This window comes from Bombina bombina, chromosome 2 (assembly GCF_027579735.1).
Source record: "Bombina bombina isolate aBomBom1 chromosome 2, aBomBom1.pri, whole genome shotgun sequence".
NCBI lineage: Eukaryota > Metazoa > Chordata > Amphibia > Anura > Bombinatoridae > Bombina > Bombina bombina.
The window spans coordinates 903083478-903108457 of NC_069500.1; the positions used below are offsets into that span (position 1 = coordinate 903083478).

Here is a 24980-nt window from a genome sequence, read left to right on the forward strand (position 1 = left end):
AACATCCCAAGCCTCAACAGTTTCACATACAGTGCCCGGGGGTTCCTCTCAGTCTCCTGGATGCGTGTATTTTCCTGTAGATTTTGCTGCACAGATATCTTCTGTGGTGTCTCCGGCCTTATCTGCTTTTTTCCATTGTGATTTAGCGCAAGAGGAAATCAAATCATATTTCTGCTAGTAAGGTGTCTTTTTCATCATCTTCGGCAACGGTTGACCTCCTTCATAAGTCAGATGAGGAGGATACCTTGATAGCTTCTGAGGGTGAGATCTCAGATTATGACAGTAAGAAGTAAATTTCAGATTTAAGCTTGAACACATTTGTTTACTTCTAAAGCAGATACTGGCAACTTTGGACGACTCCGAATCTTCTGTCGCTGTCAACCCTAAAAAGTCTAGTAAACTTAATAAATACTATGATGTTCCTTCTTCCATGGAAGTATTTCCTGTTCCAGACCGTGTGTCGGATATCATATCACAGGAATGGGATAAACCAGGGATACCCTTTTCCCCATCTCCCATTTTTAAAAAGATGTTTCTTGTTGCTGACTCCATTGGGACTTATGGCGCACTGTGCCTAAGGTGGAAGGAGCTATTTCTAATCTGACCAAGAGAACCACGATTCCTATAGAGGATAGCTGTTCTTTTAAGGATCCCATGGATAAAAAGCTAGAGGCTTATTTAAATAAAATGTACATTCATCAGGGATTACAATGGCAACCTGCTGTTTGTATTGCTACTGTAGCAAGCACAGCATCTTATTGATGTGAGCTTTATCTGAGTTGATTTTAGAGGAGACTTCGTTAGAGGAGATCGAAGACAGGATCAAGGCTCTCAAGCTAGCCAATTCCTTTATCTCTGATGCCAACATGCAAGTCATTAGACTGGGAGCCAAGATGTCTGGATTAGCTGTTTTGGCTTGCGGGCTTTGTGGCTAAAATCTTGGTCAGCTGATATTACCTCCAAGTCCAAGCTCCTGTCGTTACCTTACAAGGGTAAGACCCTTTTTGGTCCTGGTCTGGCGGAGATAATTTCTAAAATTACAGGTGGAAAGGGGTCTTTTCTTCTACAGGACAAGAAAAATAGACCTAAGGGGCGCCAAAATTCAAATTTCTGTTCCTTTCGTAACTTCAAAGGACAAAAGTCCTCCTCTTCCTCCTTCAAGCCGGAGCAGTCTAAGTCAACTTGGAGATCCAATCAGCCTTGGAATAAGGGAAAGCAGTCAAAGAAGCCTTCATCTGAGGTTAAATCAGCATGAAGGGGCCGCCCCGATCCGATATTGGAGTGGGGGGCAGACTTTTCTTTTTTCGTAAAGCTTGGATATGCGATGTCCCAGATCCATTGGCTGTGGACAAAGTATCTCAGGGTTACAGAATAGGATTCAAGCCTTGTCCTCCCAGGGGCAGCTTCATCCTCTCAAGATTATCTGCAGACCAGGTAAAAAGAGAGGCCTTTTTAAGCTGCGTTCAGGACCTTTCCTCCCTGGGAGTGATTGTTCCAGTTCCGGTAAGAGAACAGGGTCAAGGATTCTATTAAAATCTGTTTGTGGTTCCCAAAAAAGAAGGGAATTTTTTTTTTTAGACCTAAAATGTCTCAACAAATTTCTCAGGGTGTCGTCCTTAAAAATGGAAACCATTTGTTCCATTCTTTCTTTGGTACAAGAGGGTCAGTTCATGACGACCATAGACCTGAAGAACGCGTATCTTCATGTTCCCATTCACAGGGATCATCACCAGTTCCTGAGATTCGCTTTCCTAGACAAGCACTTTCAATTTGTTGCTCTTCCATTTGGCCTTGCCACAGTTGCCAGAATTTTCACAAAGGTTCTGGGGGCTCTTTTGGCAGGGAATTGCGGTGGCACCTTACCTGGACAACATCTTGGTTCAAGCATCATCTTTTTAACTAGCAAACTCTCATACAGAGATCTTGTTGTCTTTTCTACATTCCCACGAATGGAAAGTGAATCTGGAGCAGAGTTCCCTTGTACCATCTACAAGGGTGTGTTTCTTAGGGACCATTATAGATTCCTGATCCATAAAGATTTTTCTGACGGATGTCAGAAAATCTAAACTTCTTACTTCATGTTTCTCTCTACAGATCTCTGCAACTATGCATGCTCAGTCAATGGAACGGAGACCATTCAAATCTATCTTAGAGGATAGATCTGGATCCTCTAACAAGAGACTCTCTCTCGTGGTGGATTTCTCAGGATCATCTGTCTCAGGGCACATGCTTCCGGATACCCTCCTGGGTGATTGTGACCACGGATGCCAGCCTGTTAGGCTGGGGAGCAGTTTTGGGCTCGTTAAAAGCTCAGGGCCTGTGGACTCGGGAGGACTCCTCTCTTGCCATAAACATCTTAGAGTTGAGAGCAATCTTCAGTGCCTTGATAGCTTGGCCTCAGTTGTCTTTAGCCTGGTTTATCAAATTCCAGTCGGACAACATCACCTCAGTGGCTTACAACAACCACCAGGGAGGAACTCGGAGTTCCTTGGCTATGAAGGAGGTGACTCGCATTATTCAGTGGTAGAAGCTCACACTTGTCTCCTATCTGCCATCTCCGTTCCAGGAGTGGACAACTGGGAGGCGGATTTTCAGAGCAGAAAGACCTTTCATCCTGGGGAGTGGGCTCTCCATCAGGAAGTGTTCACCAGGATAACCCTCAGGTGGGGGGGTTCCAGATCTGATGGCGTCTTGTCAGAATGCCAAGCTTCCAAGGTACGGTTCAAGGTCAAGAGATCCTCAGGCCTCCCTGATAGATGTTCTGGCAGTTCCTTGGGATTTCGGTCTAGCATAGTTTCCTCCTTTTGCTTTCCTTCCACGAGTCATTGCTCGTGTCAAGCAGGAGAGAGCATCTGTAATTCTAATAGCTCCTACATGGTCTCGCAGGATCTGGTTTGTGGACCTGGTGAAGATGTCATCTCTTTCACCTTGGCAGTAACCTCTGAGGAAGGACCTTCTATCTCAGGGTCCTTTCCTCCATCCAAATCTAGTTTCTCTGAAACTGACTGACTGCTTGGAGATTGAATACTTAGTTTTGGCAAGCGTGAATTTTCTGAGTCAGTCATTGACCCCATGCTTCAGGCTCGCAAACCAGTTACTTGTAAAATTTACCATAAGGTATGGCGCAAATATCTATATTGGTGTGAGTCGAAGGGCTTCTCTTGGAGTAGGGTCAGGATTCTTAGAATTTTGTCTTTTCTCCAGGAAGGTCTGGAGAAGGGTTTGTCAGTCTGAATGGTCAGATTTCTGCACTGTCTATTCTTTTACATAAACGTCTGGCGGATGTGCCAGATGTTCAATCTTTTTGCCAGGCCGTGGTCAGAATCAGGCCTGTGTTTAAACCTGTTGCTCCTCTTTGGAGCTTGAACCTTGTACTTAAAGTTTTACAGCAGCCTCCAATGCATTCTGTAGATATTAAGTTGTTATCTTGGAAAGATTTGTTCGTTATTGCTATTTCCTCTGCTCGCAGAGTTTCAGAACTCTCGTCTCTGCAGAATTTTTTTTTGCAGAAAAGGCGGTCCTTCGTACTAAATTGAGGTTTCTACCTAAGGTGGTTTCGGATCGAAACATTAATCAGGAAATTGTTGTTCCTTCTTTTTTCTCCTAATCCTTCTCATAAGGAACGTCTTTTGCTTAACTTGGATGTTGTGCATGCTCTGAAATTTTACCTACAGGCTACTAAGGATTTTCGTCAATTTTCTGCCCTGTTTGTTTCTCAGGAAAGCGTAAGGATCAGAAACCACTGCTACTTTTCTTTCCCTCTGGTTGAGAAGTATTATTCATTTTGCTTATGAGACTGCTGGTCAGAAGCCTCCTGAGAGAATTACGGCTCATTCCACTAGGGCTGTCTCTTCTTCTTGGGCTTTCAAAAATTAAGCTTCTGTAGAAACGATTTGCAAGGTGGCAACATGGTCTTCTCTGCATACTTTTTCCAAATTCTACAAATGTAATACCTTTGCCTCGGAAGAGGCCTCTTTTGGGAAAAAGGTTCTTAAAGCGGTGGTGCCTTCTGTTTAAGTCTGCCTGTCTTGTTCTCCCTCCATGTTCATTCTGTGTCCTCTAGCTTGGGTATTGGTAGCCACTAGTAATCGGAATGATGTTGTGGACTCTCCATGTCATAGGAAAGAAAACAAAATTTATGCTTACCTGATAAATTTCTTTCTTTACGGACATGGAGAGTCCACGACCCCTTAAATAAGACAGTATTTTTTTTGTTAAACCTCAGGCACCTCTACACCTTTGTGTTATCTTCTTTTTCCATTTGCCTTTGGTCGAATGAGGGGGTTATTGGTAAGGGAAGTGACACTTAACAGCTCTGCTGGGATGCTCTTTGTCTCCTCCTGCTGTCCAGGAGTGAATATCCCACTAGTAATTGAATGACGTTGTGGACTCTCCATGTCTGGAAAGACTGCCCCTTATTTCAGTTCTATTGACAGACTTGCATTTAGCCAATCAGTGCCCTCTCATTTGTAACTCCACAGGCGTGAACACAATGTTATCTATATGGCACACCTGAACTAACTTCCTCTAACTGTGAAAAACTGGCAAATGCATTGAAATAAGGGGTGGCATCAAGGGCTTAAAAATTAGCATATGAACCTTCCTAGGTTTAGCTTTCAACAAAAAATACCAAGAAAACAAAGCAAATTTGATAATAAAAGTGAATTGGATAGTTGTTTATAATCACATGCCCTATCTGAATCATGAAAGTTTGATTTTGACTAGACTGTCCCTTTAAGTCTGGAGTCTGTTCTTCCAATTCTAACAGGAATTAAAAGCCCACATATTTTAGAATTAAAAGTAAACAAAGTATATTAGAAAGTTTTTTTTTACTATATTATTAAATATTTTATATTACACACCCAAAATTTTTGTCTTAAAGTCCCTTGAATATGTTTCCAATGACGCATCTTTATTTAAACATAATAATGTTAAGTATAGGAAAAAAGGGCATGCTGCTTAGAAGCCTGTATCTCAAGCATCTAAGCAGCTACAGACCCCCAAGACCCACCGTTGGAGAGGTAATCGCCTAAGCTTTCCAGCAGTGTAAGTCCTGATATGAAAAACCCTTTGAACAGCTTCCAGGTGGGAAAGTGCTTAGCACTCAAATGTTTAAAGGGCCAAAAACCCGTATGGTTAATTAATTAAAAGTGATGCAACATAGCTTTAAAAAGCTTACAAGAAAATGTCACCTGAACATCTCTATTTAGAAAAGGAAAATATTTTACCTAAAAATTCCTTCAGCAGAGTAATTGCTTTGTCATCCAGAGCTACTCTTTTTACTGGGAGCTAGCTGAGCACATCAGCAAGCCAATGACATGAGGTATATGTATGCAGCTCCCAGCTGCTGAGCCTACTTTGGTATGCTTTTAAACCAAGGATACCAAGAGAGCAAAGCAAATTAGATAATAGATGTAAATTGGAAAGCTGTTTAAAAGTGTTTGCTTTATCTAAATCATAAAAGAAAAAAATGGAGTTTTAACTCCCTTTAACTTCTTAATGCATAAATCATGTTCCGCTGTGAAGGATACCAGCATCACACACAAAAAACACACATTCAAAACATTACAGAACAAACAAACACTAAAAACTGCATCTATAAAACAAAAGCACAAATGAAAAACTTACAAATAGAGTTATACTAAAGGTGTCACAAAAGTTTTTCAAAACAATTTAACTGTACAATTTGTGATTAAAAATCTTAGTTCTTCAGGGAAGAATAGATGGACCCTTCTCATCACTTTCATTTAAATTAATTCCGATCCTCATTTTTTTTTTTTAAATAGACATGTATGTGAACCTGCAGGCGACACTCTTAATTTTTCTACGATTTCCTATACCTAGGGTAAGATTTAGAGTGGAGCGCAAACGTTTACACGCAAGCGATTTTCGTGTTTTCGTATTCGTTTGTGCATATGTTAAATTACACTCATATTACAAGTTGAAAGTAAACGTGATCGCTTGAGCACAATTAAAGTTAATGCTCGTTAAGTTAGCATATCCTCAGAGCTCTCGTTAATTGTTATGCGAAACAAAAAAGTCACAAAACACATCAAAAAGTACTCTTGCACTTCTAGGGGTATATTTATTAGTGTGCCAGCGGACGAAGTAGCGTATCATGTCCGCGCACATCGATAAATGCCGACAGCAGGCAATCGGCCGCTAGCAGGGGGTGTCAATAACCCAATCGTATTCGATCGGGTTGTTTTCTGTCCGTCGCCTCAGAGCAGGTGGACAAGTAATGGAGCAGCGGTCTTTAGACCGCTGCTTCATAACTGTTGTTTCCGGCGATCCATACGGAGCTTGATAAATATGCCCCATAGTTACAACATCTAATAAAAATTATTTCTTAAAAATATTGCCAAAAAAAGTTATAAGGGCTCAAAGATATGAGGTCTCAGGTTTTAGGGAAAAAAAAGAAGGCAAAGGTCTTTAACAAAGACATACATACACATGTCTAAAGATGTATGTATGTATTTATGTCTATATATGTGTACTTATGTATTTATATGTGTATATATGTATTTACAGACATATATACACTTATAAACACATAAATACATATGTACACACATATAGACATATATATAAGTGCACCGGAGCCCTTTGCAGTTAAAGGGACATAATACTCTTATGCTAAATCACTTGAAACTGATGCAGTATAACTGTAAAAAGCTGACCGGAAAATATCACCTGAGCATCTCTATGTAAAAAAGGAAGATATTTTACTTCACAATTTCCTCAGCTCAGCAGAGTAAGTTCTGTGTAAAAAGTTATACTTAAATGAAGAAATGAACAGCAGCCAATCAGCATCAACAGTGCTGAGGTCTCATGAGATTTCACTTAACTCTCATGAGATTTCATTGTAAACTTCCTTACACTGAATAGAGAAATAAGATGAGTGTGCACGAAAGCTCGCTCCTTCCGCTGTCCCGGGACAGACATACTGATTTGCTGCTTAGAAGTCCTTTACAATGGGATGTGGCTACTGAGAAACTTTTGAGGTAAAATATCTTTCTTTTTTACATAGAGATGTTCAGGTGATATTTTCTAGTCAGCTTTTTACAGCTATACTGCATCACTTTCAAGTGTTTAAACATTTGGGTATTATGGCCCTTTAAGTAGATGAAAAAATGTAAAAGCATATTTATGCAATATTCATATTTAATGAAGTGTTATACTGTGTATTTACTGTAAATATTTCACATTCCAATGTTCTTCACATAGCAGAATGTGTTCTAAGTATTTATTAATAGATATTCCTATATATATATATATATATATATCTGTATATATAGATATATATATGTATGTATATATCTATAATGTTTTTACGTGAGTCAGGTTGCGCTGGTATTATGAGTTTAAAGTAAAATGTTATCGCGCTCGAACTAACCTGACGCGCGCCATCAGGTTACTTCTAGCGCAATTAGATTGTCGCGCAGAAGATAACCTCTTCACCCATAGAAGTCAAAGGAACACCCGATCGCTAACCCGACATGAAAATATGAATATTTCACATTCCAATGTTCTACACATAGCATAATATGTTCTATTTATTCATAAATAAATATTTCTATATATATATATGATGGTATTTTGAGAAAATATAGATACCTATTTATATACATTATTATATATAGGTATAGATGTATACAGATAAATGTAGGAATAATCTGCTGTGTGCAGAACATTTTAAAGTCAAATATTTACAGTAAATACACACTTTAACACTTTATTAAAAATGAGAATTGCATAAATATGGTTTTACATGTTTTCATCTACTTAATTGAAAAGGGCTCCAATGCACTTATATATATATGTGTATATATATATATATATATATACTGTATGTGTACATATGTATGTATGTGTATATATGTCTGTAAATACATATATACGCATATAAAAACATATGTACACATGTATATACATATACATCTTTAAAGATGTATATTTATGTACAGTATCCCACAAAAGTGAGTACACCCCTCACATTTTTGTAAATATTTTATTATATCTTTTCATGTGACAACACTGAAGAAATGACACTTTGCTACAATGTAAAGTAGTGAGTATACAGCCTGTATAACAGTGTAAATTCGCTGTCCCCTCAAAATAACTCAACACACAGCCATTAAAGGACCAGTCAACACAGTAGATTTGCATAATCAACAAATGCAAGATAACAAGACAATGCAATAGCACTTATTTCGAATTTCAAATGAGTAGTAGATTTTTTTTCTGACAATTTTAAAAGTTGTATTTTTCCACTCCCCCTGTACCATGTGACAGCCATCAGCCAATCACAAATGCATACACGTACCATGTGACAGCAATCAGCGATTCACAAATGCACACACACTTATTCTTTCACATGCTCAGTAGGACCAGGTGACTCAAAAAGTTTAAATATAAAAATACTGTGCACATTTTTTTTATGGAAGTGAATTGGAAAGTTGTTTAAAATGGCCTGCTCTATCTGAATAATGAAAGTTTAATTTTGATTGAGTGTCCCTTTAATGTCTAAACCGTTGGCAACAAAAGTGAGTACACCCCTAAGTGGAAATGTCCCAACTGGGCCCAAAGTGTCAATATTTTGTGTGGAACCATTATTTTCCAGCACTTCCTTAACCCTCTTGGGCATGGAGTTCACCAGAGCTTCACAGGTTGCCACTGGAGTCCTCTTACACTCCTCCATGACGACATCACGGAGCTGGTGGATGTTAGAGACCTTGCGCTCCCCCACCTTCCGTTTGAGGATGTCCCACAGATGCTCAATAGGGTTTAGGTCTGGAGACATGCTTGGCCAGTCCATCACCTTTACGCTCAGTTTCTTTAGCAAGGCAGTAGTCGCCTTGGAGGTGTGTTTGGAGTCGTTATCAATGCTGGCAGCACTCATACGTATATTTCCCAAAGACAACCTCTGGATATGAGGCTGAGCACCTGCACTTAACTTCTTTGGTCGACCATTTCGAGGCCTGTTCTGAGTGGAACTGTGAAACCGCTGTATGGTCTTGCCCACCGTGCTGCAGCTCAGTTTCAGGGTCTTCTTATAGCCTAGGCCATCTTTATGTAGAGCAACAATTCTTTTTTTCAGATCCTCAGATAGTTCTTTGCCATGAGGTGCCATGTTGAACTTCCAGTGACCAGTATGAGAGAGTCTGAGAGCGCTAACACCAAATTTAACACACCTGCTCCCCATTCACACCTGAGACCTTGTAACACTAACAAGTCACATGACACTGGGGAGGGAAATGGCTAATTGGGCCCAATTTGGACATTTCTACTTAGGGGTGTACTCACTTTTGTTGCCAACGGTTTAGACATTAATGGCTGTGTCTTGAGTTATTTTGAGGGGACAGCAAATTTACACTGTTATACAGGCTGTACACTCACTACATTACATTGTAGCAAAGTGTAATTTCTTCAGTGTTGTCACATGAAAAGATATAATAAAATATTTACAAACGTGAGGGGTGTACTCACTTTTGTGGGATACTGTATCTCAATGTTAAAGTCCTTTGCCTGCCTTTATATTTTCTAACACTTGAGATCTCATGTATTTGAGCACTTACAACTTTTTTGTGCAATTTTTTGAATAAATATTTTTTTATTAGACAGTGTTATGAGTATAACTGTACTTTGTATTGTATATTTTTGACGTGTTTTGTGAGACAAATTTTGCAAAACAGTTAACCATAGCTCTGAGATAGTGGTAATGATTCTAGCGTAAATTGTGATTGCGCTCACGTGATTGCTATTGCGCTTAACTTGTATTATGATCACAATTTAACCTGCGTGCAAATGATTGTGAAAACCCGAGCGTAATCGTTTGCGTGCCACTTGTAATCTAGCCCATAGATTATTAAACTACAGGTACAAATCCCAAATCTAGAATTCAAAAATCCAGAATTATTCCGAAATCCAGACTTTCATTAATATTTTTGTAAATAAAATTATTAAAAATTACATTTTCCCAAGGATATTATACTATCTCCAGACATTACCTATCTCACTTTCCAAACAGTATCTACCCTCTATACAGAAAGCATTTAGAGACTATATATGGAACAGAAAACCACCAAGAATTAACCAACACATAATGCAGTCTCCTAGATTACAGGGAGGAATGGGAACATTTAATATCCCAGAGACCTCATCTTGGACGACTCTGTTGGAGTGACCCCAATGTACCCAGACTAACCATAGATGACAACCTGGTAATGAGGGAAACTTACCAGGTCTGGACAAAAACTATAAATACATCTCTATTTATCTCTTCAATACCATCCCCACTGACATCCCTATTGGAAAATGGAGAATTCACACTACGCCCTTTCACAAACTCCTCGACACTAGAATCGACAAACAGAGACTTTACAGTACGACAGATGGTCACAAATGAGACAATACGCACACAGACTGATTTAGTAGCAGAAGGTCATGACTGCTTTACTAACTGGTTCACATACAGACAAGCCAGAAACTTTATACTCAAACATAGAGACCACAATAACGTGACGAGAACACTGACCAATTTTGAATCCCTATGTGTACAAACACCTCCACTCCGACATACACTATCAAGAATATATAAATTGTTGATCCAGATATATACCCCCATACTTGGAGAAATGGGAAAATAACCTGGGAGTTGTCATAACCCCTCAGACAAGTAATTCTATACTCCAAGCTACTATAAAATCCTCTATTTCATCCTCCATTCTGGAGACTAATTTTAAATTATTACATAAATGGTATTTTACCCCGCAGAAATTACACCGCTTATTCCGCTCACACCCAAATAAATGTTGGAGATGCGGACATGTCAACAGCAATGCAGCACACATGTGGTGGTGGTGTAATGCCATCCAGAATTTTTGGAGGCAGGTAATAAGTGAAGCAGAGACCATACTGGAAATAATATTCCCCCTAGATCCCCTAATATGGCTACTAAATAAAACCCCTAATATTAAATACAAACCTTATCTCCGTTTATTTAGGATAATGACCAATGGGGCAAAACAACTGATAGCCAAAAACTGGAAATATAGCGGAGCTCCTCCATTAGATATGTGGGTACAGAAGGTATCCGAATTAATTGCCCTAGAAGAATATTATTACCTTAAAAATGTGAAAATGGATATATATGCTGTGATATCCCAAACTTGGAATACATATATTCAATTGTTAAAAGAAAAACATGCGAAAATAAGATAAGCTGGTCTGGCGCTTCGGACGGGACGGGGCAGGCTCTCTATCAATCCTTCCTTCCCTCTCCTATTTTCAGTATATTTCCCCCTCTTTTTTCTTTTATTTTCTCTTTTTTAATGTTAAAGAGGTTTTTTCTTTTCAATCGATTTGAAACAATTGCTAGAAACACTCCTTAGGGAGTATTAGTTATAACTGTGAATCTCAGACGCAGATTACAAGAAAGTTGAAATGATCTGTTATTTTACAATAATATAATTTGTACCACTTATGTACCAATAAAAATATAACAACTATTGGAACTGCATCACAAAGGAGCTGCGCCTCCTAATACATGTATTACAATTTATACTTTTCAATAAAGTTGTTTTAAAAATAAAAAAATATATTAAAAATTACCATTTTTCTTCATAAATGGAAAGAGTGCACAGCTGCATTTATTACTTTTGGGAAATTCAGAACCTGGCCACCAGGAGGAGGCAAAGACACCCCAGCCAAAGGCTTAAATACCCCTCCCACTTCCCTCATCCCCCAGTCATTCTTTGCCTTTCATCCCAGGAGGTTGTCAGAGAAATGTCAGAAGTTTTCGATAGTCTCTTATGGAGGGTAGTACTCTTCGGCATGGAACTGGAGTTTTTAGTAGTCCTGTCAGCCTTTCAGTGAGAGCATGGGTGAAAGTTAGAGTCCGGAGATGCAGGGAGAGTCTTTCTGCGAAACCATCCCGACTCATATTAACAGCTCCACAAGCAATCAGTGTTGACGTGTTTCGCTGCCTGCTTTTTTCTCTTAAGTCCATGGCAGAAGCGACGCTACTATTTGTCACACTTGAAGGGCCGTGTTCCAGTTCCACGGCATAGATTCCGGTAAGATGGTTTCATTTTACTTTCATCATGGATGTATTGTAATTACAACTGTTTATCCGAGAGGGGCTACAACCTTTCGGGGATAACTCTAACATAGGGTCTCAGTGAGGCTCCTTTTTGTATCTAGGAATCAAGGGTTAATATCTCCTGAGGGGGGGTTATTGAACAGGGGGGTTTTATAATCATGTTTGTTATGTGATTCAGTCTGCTACTGTGTAGTGTTGCTTCGGCTCATGGCTATTTTGGAACATAATGGCCTATGTCTAGTGACGCAGCCTTTAAGGTTGGGCGCTCTTTTGCATGGACTGCACGGTTTACCTTGTGACTCCATTTCTGCATTCCTGACCGTGTGGCGATGAAGAAATCCTGGTCCGCTGGTGTCTGGTTCTCTGGAGGTGGTGAGTGCCCCAGCCATTGGGGGTGTAAGGTGCCATTTAGATTTTTCTTATTGGTCCATTTTTTTTTGGAGACGGATGTCTCTGATTCAGACTCTACTTCTTGCGAAGAATATGAATTGGCCCGGGTGATACATGCCCATCAGTTATGTTCCGAATGCCGTTTTAGAGTGCTCATCAGGATCGGCAAATCAGGTGCCCACTGAGCCATCCGCCTCTGGGGATTCTATTTCCCACGAGACGAGTTCCCTACCACTAACTCTTACTATGCATGCAGGTAACCCAAACGCTACTTAGCCTTCTATGGAGTGTGGCCTGTTCCCACCGGAGGTTAGGACACGGTTCCGCATGGCCATATCTTTGGCACTGGCGCATCTGCACCTCCCGGGAGTGTGCTTACGATATTGTACGTGTTCCGTTAACTGGGGCTCATCAGTTCAGCCCTCCGAGGGAGCGACTGCCCCTGAGGCCTAGGGGGTCAACCTTCGGGGCCGGTGTTTTCTTTTGTTCCGGCGGAGGTATGTTGTGCCTTACGTTATAGACTGGGGCACTTTCGTGTTCTGCTGAGGCACGTTTTTGGCATTGCTGGAGGATCCCACTCTTAATGGGTCTGAGTATTCTCAGTCTTAATCTTCGACTGACTTGCATGCATAGACATAAGGGGATGAAGTAATCTTCTTATAGTCTTTTATTTGTGTATCCTTTTTCCAGTTCTGAGCTTGGAAGTCTCGGACTCCTGTTGGGCTGGTCCTTCGGGTCTGTCTGTTCTTCCTGGGCAATAACCTACGGGTTGCCTTATCTTTTATTTTCATCCGGTAAGGATGATTTTTATTTGGTCTAAAGCTCATGTTGTGGTGTGATGTTTCCTTCGGTAATTTTCTTCTCTGGAATTGATACTCGCGATTTTGTGGTCACACTGTTTACAAAAGTCTGTCTGACAGTGCTGGGGCCTTTGGTTTCAGGCTGGTCCTGACTGGGTACAAATCCTTCTGTCTTTGAGGCCTAGTTTAGGCACGTGGCGGCTTTTTATGTCCAGTTGGTCCAGTGATAGCGCCTAGTGATCACAATATGGTTTGTGTTGTTTACTTGTTTTATTTTACAAGCTTCAACTAGCATCCTGAGAGGACTTGAGGGTCCGTGGTTGCTTAGGTGCATGGTGTAATGGTTCAATCCTCATTCACCTTTCAATCTAGTGGGCCGGGACGTCATTGAGATCCGCGGCGACATGCTCAGTCGTTTCCGATTTTTTTTCGGGAACTAGAGTGTTCCTTCCCGTTGTGGGTTGGAGGCTTGGGGGATTTAGGTCCTTCATACCGCCATTCTTATGGTTTTGCCTTTCATGGTCTCTTGGAAATGGCCTTTTAGGACTTGTTCCTTTTAGAGGTTCTCTTCCTTTGGGTCGAGATTTTCGGGACTTCGTCCGGTTTTTCTGGCGATTGAATTAGGAAATGAAGGATGTGAGGCTCTGTCTTCCTTCGGGAGTTAGTCGTCTCCATATCAGGGGCGATAGGAGGTGTTGTCTCTTTTTCCAAGCTTTTTGCTTAGGGGATGTTTTTCTTCCTGGGTTCGGGATGCTTTGCATTCTTCTCCCTTGGGTGTGGTCCTCTGGAACGTTAATCTTAAAGGATTATGGAGACTAGCCTTTCTACTCTCTTTCGGGTGACTCTGTTCTCGATCTCATTTCCCTTAGTGTTGCCCTTTGGGCTCTAGAGAAATTGTGTGACTTTGTCGCGGCCTAGCACCTTGTTGGGGGGGGTGTTGACCTCCGGCTAAGGGTGTTCTCTTCCCTTTGGGCTGGGAATTACGAGCGAGTCCTGTGCCCGTTCTCCGGGTTCCCCGGTTCTCTTCCCCTGTGAGGTCTGATTGCTTCAGACGGGGTATCTTGTGTTCCCTGGGGGTGTCGTTCGTTCTAGGACGATTCTGGATCCCCGGGTCCAGAGTTTTTGTCTTGGATCCTTCTTGGATGTCTGGATACTTATGATCCTGTGGACTGGTTCGGGACGACCTAGTTTTTTCAGGTACCCTATGTTGTGACATAGTGGCTAGCTCATTGGGTTTGCAGCAGGAAGGCCAGAGTTCACATCCATCTTTGGGTACTGGTTATAAACTTTAAGGCCTGAATTGTCCTTCGGACACAGTGTGCTCCTCTTCATGGGGTGTTTTTTTCTCTGTTGGGTCAACTGTGGTGTCTGGATAATTTTTCATTCATTCCGTGTTTTGGTCATACTATGGCTTCATGTCTTGTGGACATGTACGCTGTTTTTATCTGTGCCCTTCCCTTTTAAGGGGATAGTTTGTCTTCCTTATGAGCTGAGGTTTCCTCTCTCTGGAGGATCTCTGTCCTCCCCTGTGTATAGGAGGTTGGATCAGGTGGCTTATTCTGTAAGGGACAGCATCTGCTGCTCTGTGGGCTCTGTTCCATCTGTTGGAATTTAATCTCTCTAAGAGAGCTGTAACAGGTCTTCCTACGGATCTATTACACCTTTCTCTGTTTCAGGTCCTAGGGGGTTCTCCTTGGGAGTGCCTATTTTGGAGGAGCGGATTGGGTTGGCACCCGAGCTCTTAGGGTGAGTGATTCCCCTCTTTTTCTTAATCCATTCCCTGGGGGGCTTGTGGTTGGGTTCTTTCTGTCCCCCCTGTCTATCAGACATGTCTGTCGCTTGGGCTGATCTGGTGTTGGTGCAGGATCTGAGATCTGTTGCTCTGCTACATTTGTCCTCGGTGCATTCGAGGTACGGTAAGCCTCTTGAGGTTTCTCCTTTCTCCATGTTCAAGATTTGTGGGAAGGACTGGCGGCTCTTAGATAGCCTGCAACGCTTTCCGCTGGTTAGTGGATACTTAACAATCTGAAGGATCCTATCTTCAGCTGCTTCTGCTTGCCCTGTAAGTATTTAAGTTTCAGATTCATTTTTAGATGACTGCAGCGTGCAGTGTTTTTGCTTCAGGTGTTGTTTGTCAGACCTATCCGAGATTGCTGCACAAGGTTTCGTTCTTAATATTTCGGTATTCTGAGCTACCTTTTTGTGACTTGGGAACCTTCGTCTTCAGTTGCTTTTTGAAGTGCGGTTGCACTGTGTTAGGGGAAGATCCTCTGTTTCATTTTCCGGCCTTATCCCGTGGTTTCTGTATTCTGGGCGTTGCCTCCCCTTGTTTTTATGAGACTGGTGGGTCTCTGCTGGTCTGGAGTTCCTTATGCTAGCTGGACAGCTAGCTCAGCATACTAATGCACTGTGGCTACTCTGCACTGTAGCATACCAAGGGTTGCAAGTTCGATCCCCGGTCAGGTCTACTCAGCCTTCCTCCTTTCGAGGTTGATAAGATGAGCAGCGCCTTGAGTCCCTTAAGGGGGATTAGCCACGCTTTACAAGTACATTCATGTTTTCTCTGTGTCTTTTTTCTTTGTGGAAGAGTACAGTAGCTTGTTCCCTTTCTTTCTGTGTTGGCTTGCCGCTGAGCTTGCCTGCGGGTGGTTACTGGGCAGGTGTCCAGGGGAGTATCCCCCAAAAAGGTGGAAACAAGTAGGCCGAGGTTGTTTCCTAGTACAACATCTGCGGGAAGGTCTGGCATAATGGCCACGTCCACAGTGCGGGCTCCGGCGCCCCAAGCCAGATGGACACAGGCCATAGGGACTCGTATCGTGGTACCTCCGGCCACTCGAACAGCAAGAGTTCTCCCAGTAGCGGTAGAAGCGGAGGCCAGATGAGGCTGGATCAGGGTAATGGTTGATCCAGTGTCCCGTAATCTCTGAGCCACCTTTCCATTGACCCAAACGGTCTGGCAGTGGTGCTGACGGTTGTCTGTGGACGCCAGGTAGGCTTCTTGTAGGGTGCCAACCTCCTCTTCAGCCCATTCAGGATAGTCAGCCGGTGCATAAGCATAGTGGGCAGCAGCTGGGTAGGTTGGGGTGGGAGCTCTCACCCAAGCTGTGGGCTGGAGGTGTCTTGGCTGAGTGGCTGGCTGTTGTCGGACCCGACTCGGGCATTCCCACCGGAGGTTGTCGGGGTGTCCGCAGGAAAAACATCCCCGTGAGTCCCTGACTCCGGCCGGAGGGACAAAGGCCGGACGGCCCGGGGGCTTATTGGTAGCCGCTGGGGGTCGAACTACCACCGAAGCTGTGCGGGGAGTCAATTGTGGGGCAGAGCGAACTTGGCGGCGGGCATCTGTGTACTGATCTGCCAGGACAGCCGCTTGGTCTGCTGTGGTGGGCCGCCGGTCCTGGACCCATTCTTTAATCTCGACTGGAATATGATTATATAAATGTTCCAGTAGAAAAAGCTGTGCCACTTCGGCCCCAGTAGTGGCCTTGCAACCGGCTAGCCAGGACTTCATCGACCGGGTGAATTGGTGGGTCCATTCTGTGAAAGGCTGTTCATCCTGCTTCCTTAGTGCCCAGAACTTCTGCCGGTGGGCCTCCGGTGTGAGCCCATATCGGACAAGGATACGGTCTTTCACCTTGTTATAATCCTTTTGGTCCTCAGAAGGGGTAGCGTGGAAAGCTGCCAAAGCCCGCCCTGACAATTTACCGATCAGGACAGACAGTCTATCGGCATAGGCTACCCCCTGCAGTTTGCACTGGGTCTCAAAGACCTGAAGGTAACAATCAATATCCTCCTCCTCTTCCTTGTAGGCTCGAAAGGCCCCATGAGGTAGCTTGTGCGGTCGAAGAGCCGGCACTCCATGGGCTGATGGATCCCCTCCTATGGACTGGTTGATTTCTGCTAACATGAGCTGGGTAACATCCGAAATTATCTTGGTGATGACCTCCTCAGGTGGCTGGGTGTCATATAATGCCAACCGCCACTGCACTTCACGCTGTACATCAGACGTGGATGTCCCCGGAGTAGATACTGTACTTGGGGCTGAACTTGGCGTTGTAACGGATAGCTCATTGCCCCGGTCATCATCTGACCTGCCGGCTGCCTGGTCCTCTCCCAGCATTTCTCTGGTGGGGGTAGTTCTGTTCCTGGTACCCGCAGTCTTTCCTCGAGTCTCCATTCAATATTACTTCTAGCTGGTGGTTTGAATGTCCCAGGGAGTTGGAAGCATCCCACCGCTGCCAGCCAATGTGACGGATACCCCCGGCTACCCCGACTGGGTAGCTCCGCCAAAAGGGGTCCTGCTTCCTCCCTGCCGACTGCAGCTATGTAGCTGGCAAGTGACCACAGCCTGTAGCCACCCCTGATGCCTGACAGCACCAGTACTCAGGGTCCCACCCTTTGGCAGACTCCAGCTACCCAGGCTGGATAGCTCTACCTGAGGATCCTTTCTCTGCCTGGAACAGGCTGCTATGTAGCTCAGGAAAGTGATTTTAGCTGGAACCAACCCAAATAACTAGACACACTAGCATTCAGATTAGACAGTAACTGATTTTATTGAAAACACACACTCCTTTTATACAGTCAGCTCATCTTGATAAGACCCTGGACAATCCCACTATTTTCCCGCCATTCCCGCCCCTCCAGACAGCCCGGCACCTCCATAGGAGCCACAGTCTCACATAATCCCAATACTTAGGGGTGGCGGTTTCGGGTGATCCCGGTGGAGCGGTGGGCCTCCGGTGTGAGCCCATATCGGACAAGGATACGGTCTTTCACCTTGTTATAATCCTTTTGGTCCTCAGAAGGGGTAGCGTGGAAAGCTGCCAAAGCCCGCCCTGACAATTTACCGATCAGGACAGACAGTCTATCGGCATAGGCTACCCCCTGCAGTTTGCACTGGGTCTCAAAGACCTGAAGGTAACAATCAATATCCTCCTCCTCTTCCTTGTAGGCTCGAAAGGCCCCATGAGGTAGCTTGTGCGGTCGAAGAGCCGGCACTCCATGGGCTGATGGATCCCCTCCTATGGACTGGTTGATTTCTGCTAACATGAGCTGGGTAACATCCGAAATTATCTTGGTGATGACCTCCACAGGTGGCTGGGTGTCATATAATGCCAACCGCCACTGCACTTCACGCTGTACATCAGACGTGGATGTCCCCGGAGTAGATACTGTACTTGGGGCTGAACTTGGCATTGTAACGGATGGCTCATTGCCCTGGTCATCATCTGACCTGCCGGCTGCCTGGTCCTCTCCCAGCATTTCTCTGGTGGGGGTAGTTCTGTTCCTGGTACCCGCAGTCTTTCCTCGAGTCTCCATTCAATATTACTTCTAGCTGGTGGTTTGAATGTCCCAGGGAGTTGGAAGCATCCCACCGCTGCCAGCCAATGTGACGGATACCCCCGGCTACCCCGACTGGGTAGCTCCGCCAAAAGGGGTCCTGCTTCCTCCCTGCCGACTGCAGCTATGTAGATGGCAAGTGACCACAGCCTGTAGCCACCCCTGATGCCTGACAGCACCAGTACTCAGGGTCCCACCCTTTGGCAGACTCCAGCTACCCAGGCTGGATAGCTCTACCTGAGGATCCTTTCTCTGCCTGGAACAGGCTGCTATGTAGCACAGGAAAGTGATTTTAGCTGGAACCAACCCAAATAACTAGACACACTAGCATTCAGATTAGACAGTAACTGATTTTATTGAAAACACACACTCCTTTTATACAGTCAGCTCATCTTGATAAGAGCCTGGACAATCCCACTATTTTCCCGCCATTCCCGCCCCTCCAGACAGCCCGGCACCTCCATAGGAGCCACAGTCTCACATAATCCCAATACTTAGGGGTGGCGGTTTCGGGTGATCCCGGTGGAGCGGTGGGCCTCCGTTGTGAGCCCATATCGGACAAGGATACGGTCTTTCACCTTGTTATAATCCTTTTGGTCCTCAGAAGGGGTAGCGTGGAAAGCTGCCAAAGCCCGCCCTGACAATTTACCGATCAGGACAGACAGTCTATCGGCATAGGCTACCCCCTGCAGTTTGCACTGGGTCTCAAAGACCTGAAGGTAACAATCAATATCCTCCTCCTCTTCCTTGTAGGCTCGAAAGGCCCCATGAGGTAGCTTGTGCGGTCGAAGAGCCGGCACTCCATGGGCTGATGGATCCCCTCCTATGGACTGGTTGATTTCTGCTAACATGAGCTGGGTAACATCCGAAATTATCTTGGTGATGACCTCCTCAGGTTGCTGGGTGTCATATAATGCCAACCGCCACTGCACTTCACGCTGTACATCAGACGTGGATGTCCCCGGAGTAGATACTGTACTTGGGGCTGAACTTGGCGTTGTAACGGATAGCTCATTGCCCCGGTCATCATCTGACCTGCCGGCTGCCTGGTCCTCTCCCAGCATTTCTCTGGTGGGGGTAGTTCTGTTCCTGGTACCCGCAGTCTTTCCTCGAGTCTCCATTCAATATTACTTCTAGCTGGTGGTTTGAATGTCCCAGGGAGTTGGAAGCATCCCACCGCTGCCAGCCAATGTGACGGATACCCCCGGCTACCCTGACTGGGTAGCTCCGCCAAAAGGGGTCCTGCTTCCTCCCTGCCGACTGCAGCTATGTAGCTGGCAAGTGACCACAGCCTGTAGCCACCCCTGATGCCTGACAGCACCAGTACTCAGGGTCCCACCCTTTGGCAGAGACCAGCTACCCAGGCTGGATAGCTCTACCTGAGGATCCTTTCTTTGCCTGGAACAGGCTGCTATGTAGCTCAGGAAAGTGATTTTAGCTGGAACCAACCCAAATAACTAGACACACTAGCATTCAGATTAGACAGTAACTGATTTTATTGAAAACACACACTCCTTTTATACAGTCAGCTCATCTTGATAAGACCCTGGACAATCCCACTATGTTCCCGCCATTCCCGCCCCTCCAGACAGCCCGGCACCTCCATAGGAGCCACAGTCTCACATAATCCCAATACTTAGGGGTGGCGGTTTCGGGTGATCCCGGTGGAGCGGTGGGCCTCCGGTGTGAGCCCATATCGGACAAGGATACGGTCTTTCACCTTGTTATAATCCTTTTGGTCCTCAGAAGGGGTAGCGTGGAAAGCTGCCAAAGCCCGCCCTGACAATTTACCGATCAGGACAGACAGTCTATCGGCATAGGCTACCCCCTGCAGTTTGCACTGGGTCTCAAAGACCTGAAGGTAACAATCAATATCCTCCTCCTCTTCCTTGTAGGCTCGAAAGGCCCCATGAGGTAGCTTGTGCGGTCGAAGAGCCGGCACTCCATGGGCTGATGGATCCCCTCCTATGGACTGGTTGATTTCTGCTAACATGAGCTGGGTAACATCCGAAATTATCTTGGTGATGACCTCCTCAGGTTGCTGGGTGTCATATAATGCCAACCGCCACTGCACTTCACGCTGTACATCAGACGTGGATGTCCCCCGGAGTAGATACTGTACTTGGGGCTGAACTTGGCGTTGTAACGGTTAGCTCATTGCCCCGGTCATCATCTGACCTGCCGGCTGCCTGGTCCTCTCCCAGCATTTCTCTGGTGGGGGTAGTTCTGTTCCTGGTACCCGCAGTCTTTCCTCGAGTCTCCATTCAATATTACTTCTAGCTGGTGGTTTGAATGTCCCAGGGAGTTGGAAGCATCCCACCGCTGCCAGCCAATGTGACGGATACCCCCGGCTACCCCGACTGGGTAGCTCCGCCAAAAGGGGTCCTGCTTCCTCCCTGCCGACTGCAGCTATGTAGCTGGCAAGTGACCACAGCCTGTAGCCACCCCTGATGCCTGACAGCACCAGTACTCAGGGTCCCACCCTTTGGCAGACTCCAGCTACCCAGGCTGGATAGCTCTACCTGAGGATCCTTTCTCTGCCTGGAACAGGCTGCTATGTAGCTCAGGAAAGTGATTTTAGCTGGAACCAACCCAAATAACTAGACACACTAGCATTCAGATTAGACAGTAACTGATTTTATTGAAAACACACACTCCTTTTATACAGTCAGCTCATCTTGATAAGACCCTGGACAATCCCACTATTTTCCCGCCATTCCCGCCCCTCCAGACAGCCCGGCACCTCCATAGGAGCCACAGTCTCACATAATCCCAATACTTAGGGGTGGCGGTTTCGGGTGATCCCAGTGGAGCGGCGGCACTTTCAGGGTGTCATTTTAAAGCTCTCGGTCCCCAGATGCCACAGTCAAAAAATCTGTTCCAGGCAGAGAAAAAAATCAGCATGATTTGTTACCTCGGACCGGAGTTACAGTCCGTTAAAGTTATGGGGTTAGGGGTGTCCAAAACCCCCAGTTCCCAAAGGAGCTCCTCTCTGAAAATTGCCACAGCTCTTGTCCTCCCTAGGGGCTAACAATCCCCAAAAGAGCGGAGCTCTGGGGTAAAGGGCTGCTGGAGCGACCAGGGGTAAATTTAGCGGGTGTTCTGCTGTCCTGTGGCCGACCGTGAGTTCCAGGAGCCTGGCCAGGCTGAGAGGGGTTAGGCGGGTGTCCGTGGTGGGGCGGCCGACCGGGAGTTCCAGGAGCCCGGCCAGCCCAGGAGGGTTTTCCTGGTCATACCCCAGCTCTTCATAAACAAGCAAATCAAAGCGTCCACTGAGAAACAACAGGGGCGAGGTTGTAGGGGGTATCAATTTAACCCTTGCAGCCCAGTATCCGTGACAAGTGGATACTTAGCAATCTGAAGGATCCTATCTTCAGCTGCTTGCCCTGCAAGTATTTAAGTTTCAGAGTCATTTTTAGATGACTGCAGCGTGCAGTGTTTTTGCTTCAGGTGTTGTTTGTCAGACCTATCCGAGCTTGCTGCACAAGGTTTCGTTCTTAATATTTCGGTATTCTGAGCTACCTTTTTGTGACTTGGGAACCTTCGTCTTCAGTTGCTTTTTGAAGTGCGGTTGCACTGTGTTAGGGGAAGATCCTCTTTGTTTCATTTTCTGGCCTTATCCCGTGGTTTCTGTATTCTGGGCGTTGCCTCCCCTTGTTTTTATGAGACTGGTGGGTCTCTGTTGGTCTGGAGTTCCTTTTGCTAGCTGGACAGCTAGCTCAGCATGCTAATTCACTGTGGCTACTCTGCACTGTAGCATACCAAGGGTTGCAAGTTCGATCCCCGGTCAGGTCTACTCAGCCTTCCTCCTTTCGAGGTTGATAAGATGAGCAGCGCCTTGAGTCCCTTAAGGGGGATTAGCCACGCTTTACAAGTACATTCATGTTTTCTCTGTGTCTTTTTTTTCTTTGTGGAAGAATACAGTAGCTTGTTCCCTTTCTTTAGTAAGGGGTGTGTTGTTTGGAGACCGACTGCTGGGCGATGGTGTCTCCTGGAGGCTGTTGACTCAGTCGAGTCTAGTTCCTGCGGTCTCTAGCAAGGCTTGTGGACTATCTGCAGTCAGTGTCCTTGGGCCTTTTCCTTTTTTTCCAAAGTTGTTCTCGGCTTCAGACGAAGCAGGATTTTGTTAGGTAGGGGTTTTCAGGCATGGTGCCAGTTTTGGACTTTTTCCATTTATGAAGAAAAACATAAATTTTGCTTACCTGATAATTTTCTTTTCTTCAGATGGAAAGAGTCCACAGCTCCTCACCCGTATTTTTCTGTGGGGCGTCTGTTTTTTGTTTTGTTTTTACCCTGATATTTCTTCTACTGTTCCTTGGCAGAATGACTGGGGGATGAGGGAAGTGGGAGGGGAATTTAAGCCTTTGGCTGGGGTGTCTTTGCCTCCTCCTGGTGGCCAGGTTCTGAATTTCCCAAAAGTAATGAATGCAGCTGTGGACTCTTTCCATCTGAAGAAAAGAAAATTATCAGGTAAGCATATTTATGTTTTTCCTGCCAGTGAGGCACAATCTTCTTGCACTGTTCACTGACTAGGAATAACTGAGTTATTTTCATCTGCAGGTAACAGGTGTGTGATCGCGGCTATTGTCTGTCTTGTGGGTGTTCTCTTCCTTGTTGGCCACTGGAGTCTCAGGCTATTCATCACACCAGCGGGCTGGTAAGGTGCCCTAAGCTATAGGGTAAATTATAGGATGGACATAGTTGCATGTTAAAGAGATATTTAACTCAACATTAAATTCCCCATAAACATTTTTATAATGCATTGGGGGAAACCTAGCTAACCACTTGCTTTATTTACTTTGCCTGTTTTTCCTGTAATTTAAATAATTTCTGAAATTGTAGTTTTTCCACTGCTGAAATGCATTATGTAGGATTCAGAACCCTGCAGCACATTGACTGCCTGATATGATCTTATTTCTAGCTAGCCCTATTTGGACACAACAAAAAGAGGTAAGATAAATAGCACCCACGGGTTGTCCATAGGCTAAAGAGCAATGCAATTTTTATACCAAAATTACACTTTTATAGGGACAGTAAAGTCAAAATTAAATATTCATGATTCATATAGGGCATGCAACTTTAAACAACTTTCCAGTTTCCTTCTGTTAACTAATTTTCCGTGTCCTCTTTATATCCTTTGTTGTAAAGCATACCTAGTTAAGCTAAAGAGCAGCAGTGTATTACTAGAAGCTAGCCGCTGACTGCTTATATATGCCTTTTGTCATTGTCTTACCCATTGTATTCAGATAGCTCCCAGCAGTGCATTGAGGAGGAAGCTACTGCTCTAGTGGAATAAGCCATAATCCTCTCAGGAGGCTGTCGCCCACTGTCTCATAAGCTAAGTGGATGACACTCCTCAACCAGAAAGATAGGGAAGTCGTAGTAGCCTTCTGCCTCTTACGCTTCCCCGTATAGATGACAAACAAAGAAGAAGATAGAGAAGGGACTCAGAGTGTTCTTCCGCTAGACGAAAAGATGGTGCCTGTACCAAGATATCGTCCAGGTAAGGTGCTACTGCAATACCTTGTGTTCTGGCAACAGCTAGAAGAGCCCCCAGAACCTTCAAAAATATCCTTGGAGCAGTAGCTAGGCCAAACGGAAGAGCTATGAACTGGAAGTGCTGGTCCAGAAAGGCAAACCTCAGGAACTGAAAATGTTCCCTGTGTATCGGGACATGAAGGAATTCATCCTTCAGGTCTATTGTGGTCATAAACTGTCCTTCCTGAACCAGAGGAAGAATTAACTGTATTGTCTCCATCTTGAAAGAGGGAACACTCAGAAACTTGTTTAGGCACGAAAAGTTCCCTCCTTCTTTGGAACCACAAAAAGGTTTGAATAAAACCCCAAACCTCTTTCTGCTGTAGGTACCGGGACAATTACTCCTAGAGAGGAGAGATCTCGTACGCAACCTAAGAAGACAGCCCTCATTTCTGGTCTTGTAGACAGACTGGAGTGAAGGAACCTGCCCCTGGGCGGATAAGACTTGAATCCTATCCTGTATCCTTGAGATATGACCTTCAGGACGCAAGGATCCTGTACATCCCGGAACCAAGCGACAGTCTGCCTCCTATTCGATCTGATCCCGGATCGGGGGCCGCCCCTTCATGCCGATTAATTATCGGCGGGCTTCTTAGTCTGTTTGGACTTATTCCAGGGCTGAGTCGCCTATTTTTCTTGTCTTGTGGTAAAAAGCCACCCTTCCCTCCGGTAACCGTAGAAATAATGGAGTCCAGCCCTGGACCGAATAAAACCTTACCCTTGAAAGGAAGAGAAAGGAGTCTTGATTTAGAAGTCATATTTGCATACCAACACTTCAACCAGAGAGCCCGCAGGCTAGGACCGCAAAGCCA

The 24980-nt window shown here is 44.8% G+C and overlaps 1 protein-coding gene across 2 annotated transcripts in view; it reads left to right on the forward strand.

Moving 5' to 3' along the window:
- RBPMS (RNA binding protein, mRNA processing factor) overlaps positions 1 to 24980 on the forward strand; it is a 570413-nt gene that overhangs the window by 535464 nt on the left and 9969 nt on the right. The window contains exon 8 of one of the 2 annotated variants that reach the window (XR_008400695.1): positions 23191 to 23287. The exons of the other annotated variant lie outside the window; for it this stretch is intronic. The gene's annotated coding sequence lies outside the window, so the exon portion shown is untranslated. The remainder of the gene's footprint in view (positions 1 to 23190; positions 23288 to 24980) is intronic. 2 annotated transcript variants of the gene reach the window in all.